This window comes from Neoarius graeffei, chromosome 28, assembly GCF_027579695.1.
Source record: "Neoarius graeffei isolate fNeoGra1 chromosome 28, fNeoGra1.pri, whole genome shotgun sequence".
Lineage (NCBI taxonomy): Eukaryota > Metazoa > Chordata > Actinopteri > Siluriformes > Ariidae > Neoarius > Neoarius graeffei.
The window spans coordinates 11941387-11959998 of NC_083596.1; the positions used below are offsets into that span (position 1 = coordinate 11941387).

General features: G+C 40.5%; 1 protein-coding gene across 6 annotated transcripts in view; it reads left to right on the top strand.

Annotated features, from left to right (window-relative positions):
* LOC132875645 (mediator of RNA polymerase II transcription subunit 13-like) overlaps positions 1-18612 on the top strand; it is a 232009-nt gene that overhangs the window by 9276 nt on the left and 204121 nt on the right. The gene's annotated exons all lie outside the window — the stretch shown is intronic.

Here is an 18612-nt window from a genome sequence, read left to right on the forward strand (position 1 = left end):
AGTTTTCCACCTTGGGGATATTTTCAAGGCAGAGGACTTCAGGTGTCTCAGGTTTATCATGACAAACTCAGGTTTTTTTGTCATATTAACTTCAAGACAGAAAAATAGAGGCAGGTGAGGATACGACTCTATATAGCTGCTATAACAGCTGATAATTGATAATGGACGTATATAGCGTCATTTCCATGAGTTCAGTAGTGCTGGAATCATCCTTTCTTACAGCAGAATAGCTGAATTATGAAGGATACAGCTCAACATGGGTGAGTCGAAGGCATACAAAAGCGCCACTGGCAGCCATCATACTACTCGTGGTCAGATATTCACACCTATGGGCAATTTAGAGCAGCCAGTTGACCTATGCAGACATGGGTAGAACATGCAAACTCCACACGGAAAGGCCCCAGTCAGCCACTGGGCTCGAACCCAGAACCTTCTTGCTGTGAGGTGACAGTGTTAACCACTGCACTACTGTGCAAGATGCATAACTTGCTTGTCTTGCAGACTTTCCACAAGAAATGCAACTATAGATGGTTTAAAAGTGCAACGTTCTTTTCGTTAATAAATTAAAAATTGTAATCTTTGACACGTCATTGTCCAAGTAAACAGATGAAATGTGCTGTTATAAGTCTCAGTCTCTCAGGTTCAGTGCCCGAACTGATAATCGCATCATCAGTTTTTCTTTGGCTAATCAGACACAAGGTACGCCACCACTCTTGCCAGAGCGGTTGGGGGTTAGGTGCCTTGCTCAAGGGCACTTACGCCAATCTTGCTGGTCCAGGGAATCGAACCAGCAACCTTTTTGGTCCCAAAGCTGTTATAAGAAAATAGTCAATTTCAGGGTGGTGAGGTTTCTTCACTTTATGTCAGGTTGTTGTTGATTATTTTTCTATAACAGCACAAGCCATTATGTTTTATTTCTTACTTACTAAAGTCCACACTGATATTTGTATTATCAAGCCAGGAATACAGGTCTTGTTAAAGGATCTATATGGATAATACGGCCCAATTAGGATGCTGTTTATGTTAGAGTCTTATTACCCCTTAGATAGCCATTTTTATGCACTTACTTGATTACGTGTGTGTGCTCAGTTGTGGAATATTACACTACCTAACAAGCCGGTGATTCCACATCAGCTTGTTTTCCCTCCTCACCTTTCGAATCAAACTTCAACAAATTCTCCGAACCTTCAGCACTTATTCTGACCGGGGCTTTAGTTGGATTACTGTTAACCAGTATGAATTTACAGTCAGATTTTATAGTCGGGTAGTCATGAAATGCTTATGTTTTTCCAGAATGAGTGCAAAAATGAGCACCAGGTGTCAGAAACTGTACTCTGGAGGCATGTGAGAAGAACGGTGAAGATCAGGAATTACGTCTCTTTGTAATTTGCAGTCAATCGGAAAAAAGGATCCCTAAACAGCCTGCAATGTTATCTGTCTGCTGTAACCCTGGAGACTGAATCTTGAAAATTGAATAAGTTGCTGAAGTCTTACAGATGTTATATGTTGCCTAGCAACTGTTTTTACTTCCCTCTCTTTCCCCTCCACCCTTCCTCTCTTGTTCTCGCTTTCTCTCTTCTTCCTTTCCATGCCTGTCAGAGTTAATTAAGTTACACAGGAGAGAATCTGGTAAAGGAGGCCCTGCTTTATTTATTTGCCTGGTTAATAATTCAGGCTAAACAGGGATAGTGTTTTAGGGTAGCCAGTCCTTAGAGGAAGCTGCTTTATGGACCTTGACTTGTATCTTTGTGCAAATGTTAGGGTTCCAGGCGGCTTTGTTTGTCACACTTTGGCTCGTTTCCATGGCCAGCCCCTCCCTCTGTGAAAGGTGAATCTCTTGACTGGCAGATCCATCCATCGCTCTGCCCAAGGGACACCAAACTGCTCTAATTAGGTCGCTTACTCTTACCTTGTAGGGCCACATCCCTGCTACGCCTTGCAGCACCATATTCCCATCACAGAATGCCCTGTAGAGGCGAGAGGCTTAGTGGTGCCGGGCTGCACACCTGACTCACAGCCTTTCTTTGTGCCCCAAATATATGGGTGTGACAGTTATCAGTGTGACAGTGTACAGCGATGAGAAAATCTGAAACAGATAACGCATTAATACTATGATACCAAGATAAGGGTTTTTAATTCTGCTTTCACGTGCAATGATCTAAAAAAAAATGTCACATTTTTAAATCAAGGTTGCATACATTTTAAGGAACAATCATATCAGGTACAATTCAGAGATAATACTGTCCTGGTAAACTACCGGAGGCTAAAAGTGATTTTTATAACAAGTCAAAAGATCTTGAGCAGTTTTTTTTAATTAAAAAATTATTAAATACTCCCAGAAAATAGTTTCTGAAAACATAAATTACCCCAATGTTCAATTAATTTCTCACTTTTATGGTTTACTTTGGATTTTTTTGGGGGGGAAAAACAACCTAAAACAAAACAAAACAACAACAACAAGAAAACCCCTCACGAATGATATGGCACTAAGCAGATGAGCTGGTGTAGGCCATGGTGCAAACTAAGCAAGCTGAGATAAAGTAGCTATGATGCTAACCAAGCAAGCTGAGGTAATGTAGCTATGATGCTAACCAAGCAAGCTGAGGTAATGTAGCTATGATGCTAACCAAGCAAGCTGAGGTAATGTATCTATGGTGCTAACCAAACAAGCTGAGGTAATGTAGCTATGATGCTAACCAAGCAAGCTGAGGTAATGTAGCTATGATGCTAACCAAGCAAGCTGAGGTAATGTATCTATGGTGCTAACCAAACAAGCTGAGGTAATGTAGCTATGATGCTAACCAAGCAAGCTGAGGTAATGTAGCTATGATGCTAACCAAGCAAGCTGAGGTAATGTATCTATGGTGCTAACCAAACAAGCTGAGGTAATGTAGCTATGATGCTAACCAAGCAAGCTGAGGTAATGTATCTATGGTGCTAAACAAGCAAGCTGAGGTAATGTATCTATGGTGCTAACCAAACAAGCTGAGGTAATGTAGCTATGATGCTAACCAAGCAAGCTGAGGTAATTTAGCTATGATGCTAACCAAGCAAGCTGAGGTAATGTATCTATGGTGCTAACCAAACAAGCTGAGGTAATATATCTATGGTGCTAACCAAACAAGCTGAGGTAATTTAGCTATGATGCTAACCAAGCAAGCTGAGGTAATTTAGCTATGATGCTAACCAAGCAAGCTGAGGTAATTTAGCTATGATGTTAACCAAGCAAGCTAAGGTAATTTAGCTATGATGCTAACCAAGTAAGCTGAGGTAATTTAGCTATGATGTTAACCAAGCAAGCTGAGATAATTTAGCTATGATGCTAACCAAGTAAGCTGAGGTAATTTAGCTATGATGTTAACCAAGTAAGCTGAGGTAATTTAGCTATGCTGTTAACCAAACAAGCTAAGGTAATTTAGCTATGATGCTAACCAAGTAAGCTGAGGTAATTTAGCTATGATGTTAACCAAGCAAGCTGAGATAATTTAGCTATGATGCTAACCAAGTAAGCTGAGGTAATTTAGCTATGATGTTAACCAAGCAAGCTGAGATAATTTAGCTATGATGCTAATCAAGTAAGCTGAGGTAATGTATCTATGGTGCTAACCAAACAAGCTGAGGTAATGTAGCTATGATGCTAACCAAGCAAGCTGAGGTAATGTAGCTATGATGCTAACCAAGCAAGCTGAGGTAATGTATCTATGGTGCTAACCAAACAAGCTGAGGTAATGTAGCTATGATGCTAACCAAGCAAGCTGAGGTAATGTAGCTATGATGCTAACCAAGCAAGCTGAGGTAATGTATCTATGGTGCTAACCAAACAAGCTGAGGTAATGTATCTATGGTGCTAACCAAACAAGCTGAGGTAATGTAGCTATGATGCTAACCAAGCAAGCTGAGGTAATGTATCTATGGTGCTAACCAAACAAGCTGAGGTAATGTATCTATGGTGCTAACCAAACAAGCTGAGGTAATGTATCTATGGTGCTAACCAAACAAGCTGAGGTAATGTAGCTATGATGCTAACCAAGCAAGCTGAGGTAATGTATCTATGGTGCTAACCAAACAAGCTGAGGTAATGTATCTATGGTGCTAACCAAACAAGCTGAGGTAATGTATCTATGGTGCTAACCAAACAAGCTGAGGTAATGTAGCTATGATGCTAACCAAGCAAGCTGAGGTAATGTATCTATGGTGCTAACCAAACAAGCTGAGGTAATGTAGCTATGATGCTAACCAAGCAAGCTGAGGTAATGTAGCTATGATGCTAACCAAACAAGCTGAGGTAATGTAGTTATGATGCTAACCAAGCAAGCTGAGATAATGTAGCTATGATGCTAACCAAGCAAGCTGAGATAATGTAGCTATGATGCTAACCAAGCAAGCTGAGATAATGTAGCTATGATGCTAACCAAGCAAGCTGAGATAATGTAGCTATGATGCTAACCAAGCAAGCTGAGATAATGTAGCTATGATGCTAACCAAGCAAGCTGAGATAATGTAGCTATGATGCTAACCAAGCAAGCTGAGATAATGTAGCTATGATGCTAACCAAACAAGCTGAGATAATGTAGCTATGATGCTAACCAAGCAAGCTGAGATAATGTAGCTATGATGCTAACCAAGCAAGCTGAGATAATGTAGCTATGATGCTAACCAAGCAAGCTGAGATAATGTAGCTATGATGCTAACCACACAAGTCGAGGTAATGGCTCTATGGCGCCATTCGAGTGAGCTGAGGTAATATATGCTATGAAGCTAAACAACCTAAACTTTAAAAGATTTTTTGGATGTTGTTGGGATACTTATTGGTAGTTCTCTTGACATTATTTCTGTTAATCCTCAACAGATTAATAGAAATAAAACCAAGTTTGCACACTTACAGGATTGGATTCCAGTGATGTACAAAACCACAGAAACAAATCTTCAAATTCCACTTATTTAATGTTTTTTTTATTTTTATTTTAGGCCTCAATTCTGCATTGTAGGACTTATATTTTTTGAAAGCATTAAACCTCAAACATGATATTTAGTTGTATGGTTATCAAATATGGTTATCATATTTTTTTATTTTTTTATATTATTTACACATATGCAGTGGTGTTAGCGTAGCTTCTGCACAGCGTGATGAAAAAAAGAAAACAAATCCGTAGACAAAGCAGATGCAGTCAGTCAGGTTAACCTGATTCCAATGGCTTAAACCATTTGTAAAGTCCTTTTACACCAAAGTGAGGCCAATGAAACAGCAGGAAGTTTGTCTTCCTCCTTCTTGAGAAAAAAACAGTTGTCTTTTTCCTTTGTTGGACCAAGGATGGCATGAGATAACCAGTTCCTCTTCTGCTTTCTGTGTGTTTTAGAACAGAACAGAACAGAAAGACACAATCAAGATAATTTATTTAAACTCATGCAAATACTGTGTTCTTTACTATTGTCAGCAATGGTATTGGGTAAGAATAGGGCTTATGATGAGGTTTTATTTATCAAAGAAAATCTCACTTTAATCAGCACTTAATCTCTCTCCACCGTGCCCGTAGTGTACGTGTGATTATTCTGGATGAAGACGTTTCTTAAGAAGCGTTTAGTTTACTTCATAATGGTAGGCTATGCGTATTTGTCCATCAGTAAATGTTTACAAGTGGCTAATTTTTTTAAATGAAAGATTATTATGATTTTTTAAGATTATATAATTTGTTCCTCATGAGAGCACGACAGTGTTTGACTTTTGTGTCTTTCTGATCCTAAGCTTACATTTTTTCCCCTCAGCGTAAACCAAACAGGCCTACTTGCTTAAATTTTCCGAAAGGTTTGTGGCATCTGTGCAGCATCAGACCTGCTCAACCATAGATCCTTCCTTTTAATAAACCAGTCACACCTTTCATAGGACAAATGACACAGATTCAGAGCTTCATTTATAGCATACTTTTCAGAATTCATAAACATGTAGTCGCAAAAAACACATTTCCCATAAGCATTTATTGACGAAGTTCAACAACTGTTTTTTGGCTTCCATTACGAGCGAGTTTCCATCAACAGGTTTTTGAAAGTGTTCTCAGTTTATGACAAGTTTAGTATTGGAATTCTTGTGGTTTACAGTTATACAGGCGCTGCAGATATTGTAAATAGAGATGAGGTTGGAAACACTATTGTGTGTATTGCCTTTTTTTTTTTTAAAGCTGAATCTTAACGCAATATTTGTGTTAAATGATTTTATGATGAAGTGTAGAAAATTCATTCATTCATTCATTCATTATCTTTAGCCGCTTTATCCTTCTACAGGGTCGCAGGCAAGCTGGAGCCTATCCCAGCTGACTACGGGCGAAAGGCGGGGTACAAGTCGCCAGGTCATCACAGGGCTGACACATAGACACAGACAACCATTCACATTCACACTCACACCTACGCTCAATTTAGAGTCACCAGTTAACCTAACCTGCATGTCTTTGGACTGTGGGGGAAACCGGAGCACCCGGAGGAAACCCACGCGGACACGGGGAGAACATGCAAACTCCACACAGAAAGGCCCTCGCCGGCCCCGGGGCTCGAACCCAGGACCTTCTTGCTGTGAGGCGACAGCGCTAACCACTACACCACCGTGCCGCCCGTGTAGATAATTGATTGGCTAGAAATACAAATTGGTTAAATATAATATTGACTACAGTATTTTAACACAAGGAGTAAATTTTTATTCCAGTACTGTATTTGGGTCGTTCTTCGGTAACGGAATTACATTCACAGCAAAACGTGGTATCTTTTTTTAGTTGCAGTACTCAAGATAAATGGTATTAAATAAAACTTTCACACTATATGGGGTAACTTTTGACCCTAAAAAGCAGAGAAAAATTGGCTATGTTTAACTCTGAACGTAGAATCTTTTATGAGGAAAGAAAAGTCAGGAACAGAATTATGTCAGAAAAAACTGAACTTTCACTTCTTAAAATTCAAACCAAGATTTCTCTGAAGGGATATTGTTATAATTGGGGTGATGATTTTAAATACAGGGGCAGCACGGTGGTGTAGTGGTTAGCACTGTCGCCTCACAGCAAGAAGGTCCTGGGTTCGAGCCTAGCGGCCAGCGAGGGCCTTTCTGTGTGGAGTTTGCATGTTCTCCCTGTGTCTGTGTGGGTTTCCTCCGGGTGCTCCGGTTTCCCCTGCAGTCCAAAGACATGCAGGTTAGATTAATTGGTGGTTCTAAATTGACTGTAGGTGTGAATGGTTGTTTGTCTCTATGTGTCAGCCCTGAGATGACCTCGTGACTTGTCCAGGGTGTACCCCGCCTCTCACCCATATAGCCCTTTTCCACCAAATCAGTTCCAGGGCTGGTTCGGGGCCAGTGCTTAGTTTGGAACCGGGTTTTCTGTTTCCACTGACAAAGAACTGGCTCTGGGCCAGAGAAACCGGTTCCAGGCTAGCACCAGCTCTTTGCTGGGCTAGAGGAAAGAACTGCTTACGTCAGCGGGGGGGTGGAGTTGTTAAGACCAACAACAATAGCAAGACCGCGAGAGGGTGCCATTTTGAATGATGCACCGTAAAGCCAGAAGCAGCAGCTGTACAAACGCAAAGTCATCCATTATTGTTGTTGTTGCTGCTTCTTCTTCTTCTCCGTGTTGTTGTTGCTTCGATGTTCGCGCCAAGGTTTATGCAAACGCAGCGACGTAACTGACGTATACAGTGACGTAATGACGTGGCTCCCCTTAGCACCCCGAGCTATGGAAAAGCAAACTGGTTCTCAGCTGGTTCGCAAGTTGAATGAGTTGTGAACCAGTACCAGCACTGGCCCCGAACCAGCCCTGGAACTGATTTGGTGGAAAAGGGGTATTGGTCAGCTGGGATAGGCTCCAGCTTGCCTGCGACCCTGTAGAACAGGATAAGCGGCTATAGATAATGGATGGATGGATTTTAAATATGGTTTTCAGTACATTTTGCCTTGGATTCCATACTTTAGCAAGCTCACTGAGCTGACAAGTTAAGGCAGTCTTAATAATTTCATAATTTTGGCGTCACTGCTGAAGAATTGCCCATTTCGATGTGCTTTGTTGTAAAAGGAAGTAAAATTCACTTGTTTTTTCTCTCTGTGCTTTACACATGAGGACTCTTAGCACACGGGGGGGATTCCACAAACAATCACTGATCAACCTTTTAACAGTCACTAGTATTTGATCTTTTGCGAAATACTACCTGGGCTTCTGAATGTATGACCAGTGATGTGTTTCTGTCCGATTATCTCACTTGTTTTCAGTTGTTTGACAGCGATTCCTAGGGAGCTGTAATCAAAGGGAGGTCTGACAGATTCGTCCTGTATTTGAGTTCCCAAGCTTGAGGACCTGTTATTCCTGCTTTTATATCTTTTCATTTCTTTCCTTCTGTCTATAATTGCCTGACACCGTTGTGCATGTACTACTTAGTAACCACTCCTTTGTACAAGTCTAATTAGCAGCAATACACAACACTACGCTGCAGTACAATGTAATAGCGTGAAGCTGTATAGAAATTACACAGCACCTAATTACGCATGCAGCAAGGGTAGGTGAATATACTCTAACAAGAGTGCCATTATAATCTGACTGTAAAATTCAGTTTGGATTGTATTATTCAGTATATCCCCAGCGTGATAAACGGCTTCTCTCAGCGGCATAGTAGACTTCGTGTATCTAATCATAAACTCACTGCTGTGACAGTTTACAGGCTCCCTCTGAAGCCGGCTCTTTGGAGACCGCTTGTTGGCTTTTTTATGAATGGAGACGTTTGTGTTTGCTTACCTGGTACGATAACAAAAGGGCCGCTCGACTGTTCAGTCAATGGAGCAGTAAAGCACTCGTTTAGAGAGTGCCAAAGTGTGCCATAGACTCAACGAAACCCCTTAGCTCTGATACATACTGTTTCCACACACACACTCAAAAACATACGTAATGTTGTTATATTTTTACTCGTCACTCCATCATCGCAGATCTGGTACATAAATTTACATGCATGTGATGGTGTCACATGACACAACATGCATTTGAGTTCATTATTCCGGAAGAGTTGCATAAAATACAACATAATGCAATGTCTAGGAATCGTTTTCACACTCGTGTTTGTGTCATGTAGATCGAATGACATTCAGAGGAAACACAACATTTCCTCCGTTTTCTTCTTTCAGTTTCAGTTTGGTTAGCTTTTGAGAGATATGCTGTGTCAGTTGTTCTCATGCATGAAGTAGAACATTGTTTGCAAATCTTGATAAAGTCCCTATCACTCATGCATGTTTACTTTTCCCATCAAAATCACAGTTGTCGGAGAGTAAATTTGCCTAAATGTGACACACCCTCTCTGGCAAACATGCACTTGTCTTACAATTTTGTGCTTTGTGTACAAATGCTTAAAAATTATTAGCCTAAATATTTGCTTATGATATTCAGGGCAGAATTAACCAGTCATTAAAAAAAAAAAAAAAGACATATTGTATGCACACTGTGCATTTTGTACTTCATATCGATTGCTTTCAGCTTAACAACTGACCGAACTGTTTGCTTATTTGACACATCACACCAGAAGACTACTATGAATGTTGTCTAGCAGGATCAGCCTCTTTGACTGTCTCTGGCTTTTGGCCAGGCGGCTTATTTGCATTTACACTTTGTGATTTTATTTCCTTTAGTTGTAGAATCTGATGATATTTGTGTCTATGCTTGGTTTAGGGTCATTTCTGTCCAGTTGTGTATTTTTTCCCCACAAAAAGCAACAGTGTATGTTTATTTATATTTACACTACTTGCAATGTACAAACATTTATTACATCTGGGATTTTATTACAGTAGACCTGCATCTCCCCATTGGCCTACAGTCACATCAGTCCTTTCCAATATGGCAGACACATTGACATATCAAAGCATTGCCTAGAGGGCTGTTGAGAGTTGTGCTGCTAAGGGACGGGCCTTAATCTCAACTACAAGTGTGTCCTTGGGGACACTGCAGCTGTAGTAGAAGAGCGCTCCATTCGAGAGTGGTCTTTAGGTGTGTGCTCTTGTAGAACAGAGTGGCCTTTATAACTGCTTGCTGCTTTGGAATGGGCCCTTTAGGGCTGTATTGCTGATAAGAGTGGCCTTTAGGATTGTGCTGCTAGATTAGAAAGGGTGTTTAGGGCTGTGCAGCTCTACCACCAAGTGTTCTTTAGGGCTCTGAGGCCCTGTTACAGTGTAGCCTTTAGGGCAGCTGGTTGTTGTAAAGAGTGACCTTTGGGGCTGCTTGTGGCTATAAATAGCAGCATTGATATTTGTACTGCTAGTAAATAGAAACTTTTAGGGCTGTGCTGCTTTAGTTAAGAAAGGGCCTTTACGGGTATACAGATCTACCACAGAGTGACTTTTAGGACTCTGATTCTCTTTTACAAAGTGGACTTTAGGACTGTTGGTTGTTATAGGAAGGGGCTTTTACACCTTTTTACTGTGGATAGGGATCTTTAGGGCTGTGTACTTCTAGGGCTATGAATTTCTATTAAAGCAGGACATTTAGGGCTCTGTAGTTAAAGAGGAACCTTTATAGCTTTATGCCTCTAGTAAAGATTTGCCTTTTGGGCTGTACAACTTTAGTATAGACTGGCTGGTGGGGCTTACGATTTCAGTGACAAATTCCTTTAGGATTATTGACAGCTGTAGAGAGGGACCTTTAAGGCTGTGCACCTCTAGTCAAGAGATGCCTTTAGGGCTGTACATCTCTAGTCAAGAGGGGCCTTTAAGGGCTGTACATCTCTAGTCAAGAGGGGACTTTATGGATGTACAGATCTACTACAAAGTGGCCTTTAGGACTGGACATCTCTAGTAAAGAATGGTTCTGTATATTTATGGATGTACAGATCTACTACAATGTGGCCTTTAGGGCTGTTGGCTGCTATAGTAAAGGACCTGTATGGAGGGACCTTTAGGGCTATATACCTCTAGTCAAGAGGGACCTTTAGGTCTGTACATCTCTAGTCAAGAGGGGCCTTAAGGGTCATACATCTCTAGTAAAAAGGGACTTTATGGATGTACATATCTACTACAAAGTGGCCTTTAGGGCTGTTGGCTGGTATAGTAAAGTACCTGTATACAGGGACCTGTAGGGCTGTTTATCTCTAGTGAAGAAAGAGGGACATTTAGGGTTGTGTAGCTTTAGTAAAGAGGGGTCTAACAGGCTGTACAACTTTACTACAAGGGGGAATTTATGGCTCTGGCTGCAGTAAGGATGGATCTTTAGGGTTGTATGCTTCTAATAAAGACAGGCAATCAGGGATGTCATCACCTTAAGGAGCCTTAAGGGCTTTACAGCTTTAATACATTGTGGCCTTTAGGGCTCTGAAGCCGTATTATAAAGGCCTCTATAGCTACTTGCTGGTGTAGAGAAGGATCTCTAAAGCTTTGCAACTCTAGTCACAAAGACCTTTAGGGTTGTGCACATCTAGCGAAGAGGGACCTATAAGGCTGTATAACTTTACTGATGAGTGGCCTGTAAGGCCTGGCAGCTCTATTACAAAGGCCTCTATGGGTCTGGGTAGGCCTAGGAGATAAAACAATAGCAATATATCATTTATAGACACTTCATCAGTAGCAATTAGAAAATTGTTTGATAGAATGTTCAATAGTTAAACTTAAACATATTAAATGCAAACTGCCGGAAAAGCACATAATGAACGCAAAGTTCAGTTGCATTAACAAACCCCAGGCGTTTTCCCTTCCTGGCTCATAAACTATAAACTAGTTTGTCATATCCTTTGATAATGGAGCGAGCTACGAGTGACATGCAAACAGACAATCACTTAACAGATGTATTGTTCGGTTGCACCATCAACATGCAACAACAACAGAAACAGCATGGAGCGAGAAAATGAGCAGTGTTTCCCACAGGTCTTAAATATACATGTGGTGGTAGCCTGCATTACCTGCCAGCACGAAAACACTCTACCTCATGTCATCACATTCGAATTTGCTCGACTTTCGTGGATTGAAACTTGCTCTGCTTGCAGTGCTCGGGAACTCGTGCATATTATCTATCAACGACAACCACAGGAGGCTTTTAAATTTTCTATCTGCGATTTCTGATAATAGAAACAAAACATTGTCTATTAATTTTTGTTACAGACACAAAAATATAATGAAATGTCCAGGGACCATTAATGTCCTGTTAATAATCAGTTCAATAGGTTAGAAAAAAAGTGCTATTACAAAGCTGAATGTGCTGACTGGACTTGCGCGCTCCATGTTGTCATGGTAATGTTGACGAAAACACGTAAGGTGCAAAGTTCGCCGTTCGTATGTTCAGATATTTGGCCAATCATTTCAGCACAGCATAGTTCCTTTTAGCGATACATTCTGTTATGTTTATTATTATTTATCTATCGCTCATATAACATTCTTGTTCTTCATATTTATTTGCTAAAATAGGTCGCAAATTCTACATTAAGTGGCTGTTAATATTTCTGGGCGGCTCACCCAAGTAAAGTCTATTATTCTTTCGACATTCACTGGATATGAGCAATTGCGTGCTCTGATTGGCTACTGTACTACAAGGATATCAGCTCATATACCGTGAGTCGAGAAAAACAAAATGGCGGAGCGTGCTGCTGCACCAACCAAGGATGAAATAAAAACTCTACTTGAAAACAAAACAATAATTAAATAATATTAACTGACTTTGAGTGGTATATCAGATATATTCCATTCAGCCTGTATGATACTGAACGAATCAAAGATGAGAAAAAAAAGCCAGTCAATATTATTATTATTATTATTATTATTATTATTATTATACATACAAATTCCTTTCAGGTGTTCAACGCGTCTTTCTCTTTCAAAATTCTCTCAAAATCTTCCGTATTTAGCGACGCAAACCCGGCGGCCATGTTTGTTTACAAATTGTCACAGTCGCTCGCTAGCACGGAAGTTTTACATCTCTGACATGTGACGTCATGTTGTCTTGACAACCATGCAATATTGTAAGCCATATTCAACGCTCATCCTCCATTGGGTAGAGTGACGTAATACACGTAGGATAAGCAATATGCTAACGATATCGCATGCTATCAAACCAAATGAAATGAATGAAACCTGCTAGAAGGGAATAGAACACATTTTTATTCCATTGAAAAAGTGTCCTGTATGTATAATAATTATCGATATTGACTGAAATGAAACGTTTTATCGTGATACATTTTTCAGATATTTGACCCAGCCGTTGCTCTGGCTGCAGCACAGAGGGATCTTGTGAAAGGTTGTGCACTTCTAATAAAGAGGGACTTTCAGGGATGTACACTCCTAATAAGAAGGGGCCTATATGACTGGACACCTTTAATACAGAGGAGCCTTTAATAAAGAGCTCTATGGCTACTGACCGCTATAGGGAAGGATCTTTAAGGCTCTTTCTAGTAATAAAATATGTTTAGGGTTGTGCACATCTAGCAAAGAGGGACCTATAGGGCTGTACAACTTTACTACGGAATGGCCTTTAAAGCTCTGCAGCTCTGTTACAAAGGCCTCTATGGCTATAAGCTGCTGTTTCAGGCTCTGCTAACTTTACACGGCCTGCTGTTTCATTTCATACTGACCTTGGAAATGTATGAAAGGTAATGTTGTAGTATGTCATTACCAGGCCTGTTCACATTATAGCAGTGTTAGCATAATATAAAGATCTCTTCTAACGCAGAACTAGCCTTATTCTCCCAAAGTCGCCAGCTACAAAGATATGGGGGAAAAAAGAAATGTTGATGAAAAGCACACGTTTGAAGAGGCGTGGGAGACCCAGTGTATATTTCCCTAGTGGAGATAATCCAGTGATTTCTTTATAAAGAAGCTTTGACAGCCATGTAGGGAAAAATAATTTACTTACACTTTACATCACTATTATGGCACAAAGCTAAATATGCTATTCCTACTGGAAAGCAGGAACAGTTTAAAGTTGAAAGGAATGGCCCATGTATGCAGTATATCAGGGTGTATTTACAGCAGCAACGGGAGAAACTCTCACAGCATAGACAGCGTTATTACAACCCCAATTCCAAAAAAGTTGAGACGCTGTGTAAAACATAAATAAAAACAGAATGTGACGATTTGCAAATCTTGGAAACCCTATAATTAATTGAAAATAGTACAAAGACAACATATCAAATGTTGAAACTGAGAAATGTTATTGTTTTTTGAAAATATATGAGCTCATTTTGAATTTGATGACAGCAACACATTTCAAAAAAGTTGGGACGGGGCAACAAAAGACTGGAAAAGTTGTGTAATGCTAAAAAAAAAAAATACAGTATATCTCATTTGGTTAATTGGCAACAGGTCAGTAACATGATTGGGTATAAAAAGAGCATCCCAGAGAGGCGGAGTCTCTCAGAAGTAAAGATGGGGAGGGGTTCACCGCTCTATGAAAGACTGCGTAGGCAAACAGTGCAACAATTTATGTGCAAGTGACTCCATAGTAAAAGAGTCCAGGTGCTAAACTGGCCTGCTTGCAGTTCAGACCTGTCTCCCATTTAAAACATTTGGCGCATTACGAAGCACAAAATACGACAAAGGAGACCCCGAACTGTTGAGCAACTGAAACTGTATATCAGGAAAGAATGGGACAACATTTCGCTTTCAAAACTATAGCAGTTGGTTTCCTCAGTCCCCAAACGTTTACAGAGTGTTGTTAAAAATACAGGTGATGCAACACAGTGGTAGACATGCCCCTGTCCCAACATTTTAGAAAAGTGTTGCTGACATCAAATTCAGAATGAGCATCTATTTTTCAAAAAACAATAAAATTTCTCAGTTTCAACATTTGATATGTTGTCTTTGTGCTATTTTCAATGAAATACAGTGCTTCCATGATTTGCAAATTATCGCATTATGTTTTTATTTACAGTTTACACAGCATCCTAGCTTTTTTGGAATTGGGGTTGTATTTCTGAAGCAACTTTTTTTTTATATGTTAATTGATAAAACCCACATTAATCACCTCATCTCATCTCATCTCATCTCATCTCATCTCATCTCATCTCATCTCATTATCTCTAGCCGCTTTATCCTGTTCTACAGGGTCGCAGGCAAGCTGGAGCCTATCCCAGCTGACTACGGGCGAAAGGCGGGGTACACCCTGGACAAGTCGCCAGGTCATCACAGGGCTGACACATAGACACAGACAACCATTCACACTCACATTCACACCTACGGTCAATTTAGAGTCACCAGTTAACCTAACCTGCATGTCTTTGGACTGTGGGGGAAACCGGAGCACCCGGAGGAAACCCACGCGGACACGGGGAGAACATGCAAACTCCGCACAGAAAGGCCCTCGCCGGCCACGGGGCTCGAACCAAGAACCTTCTTGCTGTGAGGCGACAGCGCTAACCACTACACCACCGTGCCGCCATAATATAATATAATATGACGTTTCTTATCTGTTACCTCTGTGTTTTCTGATATTACTGATAGATTTTTACTGTAACTTGTGTCTCAGGTGAACAATAAAGCATGACGGGGAATACTGTTACGGGAAAATCCTCCAAATAATTATTCTAAATCTGTCGTCGAAATTACAACAAGCACTATCGTAAGAGCTGCTGTAATAGAAAACAGATCGACACAGTCTGACCAATCAGATCTGAGATTTTAACAGCGCTGTGGTATAAATTATACACCAGGAAAATGAATTGGCTCGATAGTGTATGGTAATTTGAAAGCACTCAAAAAGGCTAATGTGGCCTGGGCAGAAATTAAGTTTGACACCTGTGGAATAATAATGATAGTGCAGCTGGAGTTATGAATGGCGCTTTTGGAGACAACCATTTACCCCAAAACATGTTGAATGATCCAGATTTGGATTCCTCACTTCTAGTTTTAGCGTACATCCTGAAAAATTCCTCGCGGTAACCGAATAACATGCTTTAAGAGATTTTTAGTGGCTGTTAAATCCATAAATGGAAATAAAGATCTTAAATGCTAAAGATTTTGTGGCATTGTCTTTGATGAAGGCTGACATGTGAGATTAGTTTTTTGTTCGTTTTAAAGTCTGCTCTGCGTTATCAGTAAGTATCGTGACGTTCCCGACAGCCGCACTTTCAACCTCGGGGCTGTTCCTGGGTACCGACATGGCACTGTTTATATCTCCGCTATACATTCTCAGTGATTAAAGCTAGCACATAGAGAGTATGTGTGTGTATGTGTATATATAATTGACAGCCTCGCTTCTTTCTCTCTCTCATTTTCTCTCCAACTTGCACACACACACACAAACTGAGCAGCTGCAAGATGTTACGTCTCAGGCATGGAGTTCTCGCTTACATGTTGGCAGATCCTGATATGGATGCTCTCACTTACAAAAAAAAAAGAGCCCACATGTATACGCGCACATGCATAAACACTGTTTTCATGGCACTCTCTGGAACACATGCAGCCTGCTTTTGATCCAGTAGCAGTGCTTGTGTAGTTTGAATGAAGCACTTAAAGGATATGGGACATAGATTTTTACCTGGGTATAATTATGTATAAAGGACATAAGAAATGCCATCTAAATCACTGCAGGGTGTCAAAAATGTGAAAATCATCACATTATTCAAGTTTTTCTATACATCAGCGTAAAACAAGGATTCGTTAATGAGCTAGGTGGTCACGTGACCCGTGACGTCACAAAAACTTTCCAAGGAGCCAGCGCTTGGGAATCTAATGTAAACAGGTTACCGAAATGGACACCATCGACAGTGATATTCCCGATGTTTCACAGAGATGTGAAGTTAGACCCTATCAATTCGAACCGATAGCTGGAAATTCACATGAACATGGATCTTGTCTTTACTCTGACGGGTCAGATGATTCTGAGAGTGAGAGTTCATTCAGCCCTCATGAAACTGAAAGCGGTCGGCTGGATAACACTTCCTGGTAAGTTAAAAACAATTCTGCTCAAAGGCTAATGATCTGTTGAAAGAAGTATTATTTTTGTATCATACATTGAAAGTTCATCATAGATCTAGCTAAAGTCCATTGCAAGCTAGTTTTTTTTTTGCTGATATTTTTCGAGATTGATTGAGATGCAATGCTTCCAGAGTCCGAGATGAAAACATTCAAAATGGCGAAACGAGTCAGAATTATGATAATCAATAATTGATACACCCAAAATTATAATACTAATCCTTACCTCGGCTTTCAGTCGCTTAGCGCAGAGGTCTTCAACAGGGGGGTCGCGAAATCGCACCGGATCACTCATATCAACAAAAATATTCCTGCCCTGTCCCCTGGCCTCCGTGCAGGGATGCAAACAGCGCGCCTTTCGGCGGATGCCGCCTTTTTCACGGCTGAATCGCGCAGATCCGATTTAAAAAATATATATATATAGCGATGTTGGTTCATGGAGCATGAGGCATGAAGTGTAAGGATGAGAGAGAGGCGGTTTGGGTCGGGAAGCTGCGCGCATTTGTGCAGCCTGGCGCAGGTGTGCGCGGCTTCCCGATTTGAACTGTTTTTTTTTCTCATCCTTATGCTTCCTGTTTCATGAATTAATATCGCTCAGTACCTGAGTATTAATGTTGAAAGAATCCTCAGTGAAATGGTCCGAATACAGTTTGTGGGAAACAGTAGGTGCAAAGTTTTTTTCAACAGGTGTTCTGTAAAGTTGTCCTACCAAGCCTACTGCGCATGCGCGAAGCCTACTGTGCATGCGCAGGTGAGCCCACACTTTCCTCAGCTTCGGGTCCTTGGGGAACGCAAAAAAACTTACTCCAGGGCATTTCCCATCGGAATTATTGCAACCATAAGCAGCACAATACACCATGATGTTCAATGTACTTTAAAGACTATAAAAACAATTTTCTTGTCATCCACTTCTCCATTCATCTACCCGCTTGTGCTGTGCCCGAAAGTTTTTGTGACGTATGATCACGTGACAGCGGCTCTTCCGGTTGCAAAAAATGCATATCGGGAGACGAGCAGAAATGCCATATAATCATCACGAATATAACGATTTTGCTGAATTTAATAGATGATTTTGTATTTGTTGATGCAATTAATTCATATTTTTAATGGAAAGAAACTGATATAGCGTGCTTTTATGTTTCATGTCCCATGTCCTTTAAAGACCAGCGTGGCGTGTTTCCAGGACGCCGGGGCCTTGAAATGTTGCCTTTCCTCTCCTACTTTCTCCTCCTAGTTTTGACTGTTTTTTTTTTTTTGTAATAGACTGACCGTGGTGAAAAGCGTGATGCTACATTACCTCCGTGAAGTTGGCACCCCATATGATGAGAATGTGAATAAAAGTAATTGGATTTGCTTGTGCATTGTTTGGAAAAATTAAGATTCAAGATTCACTTTATTTGTCATTTCCCTGAGTATTTGCATACACAGAAAGAAACGAAAGAGTGTTTCTCATCAATGTAGTGCAGTGCAATTAAAAAGTTAAAGGTAGACTGCCAATCAGATTTTTCAATTCTTTCATAAAAATAATTTTCCCCCGACACCAAATTATTTTTGTTTAGTGGACCGAAAGCTACTGAAATCGAATCACAGACTTCCAATTTAATTAAAAAAAAAAAATGGAACAATTAATGAATTTAGAGCCACTGCTGTTTTTTCCTGCTTCACCATGACGCAATACAAGATACTGAGTCATGCATGACGTGGTGGGCTTTCCCTGT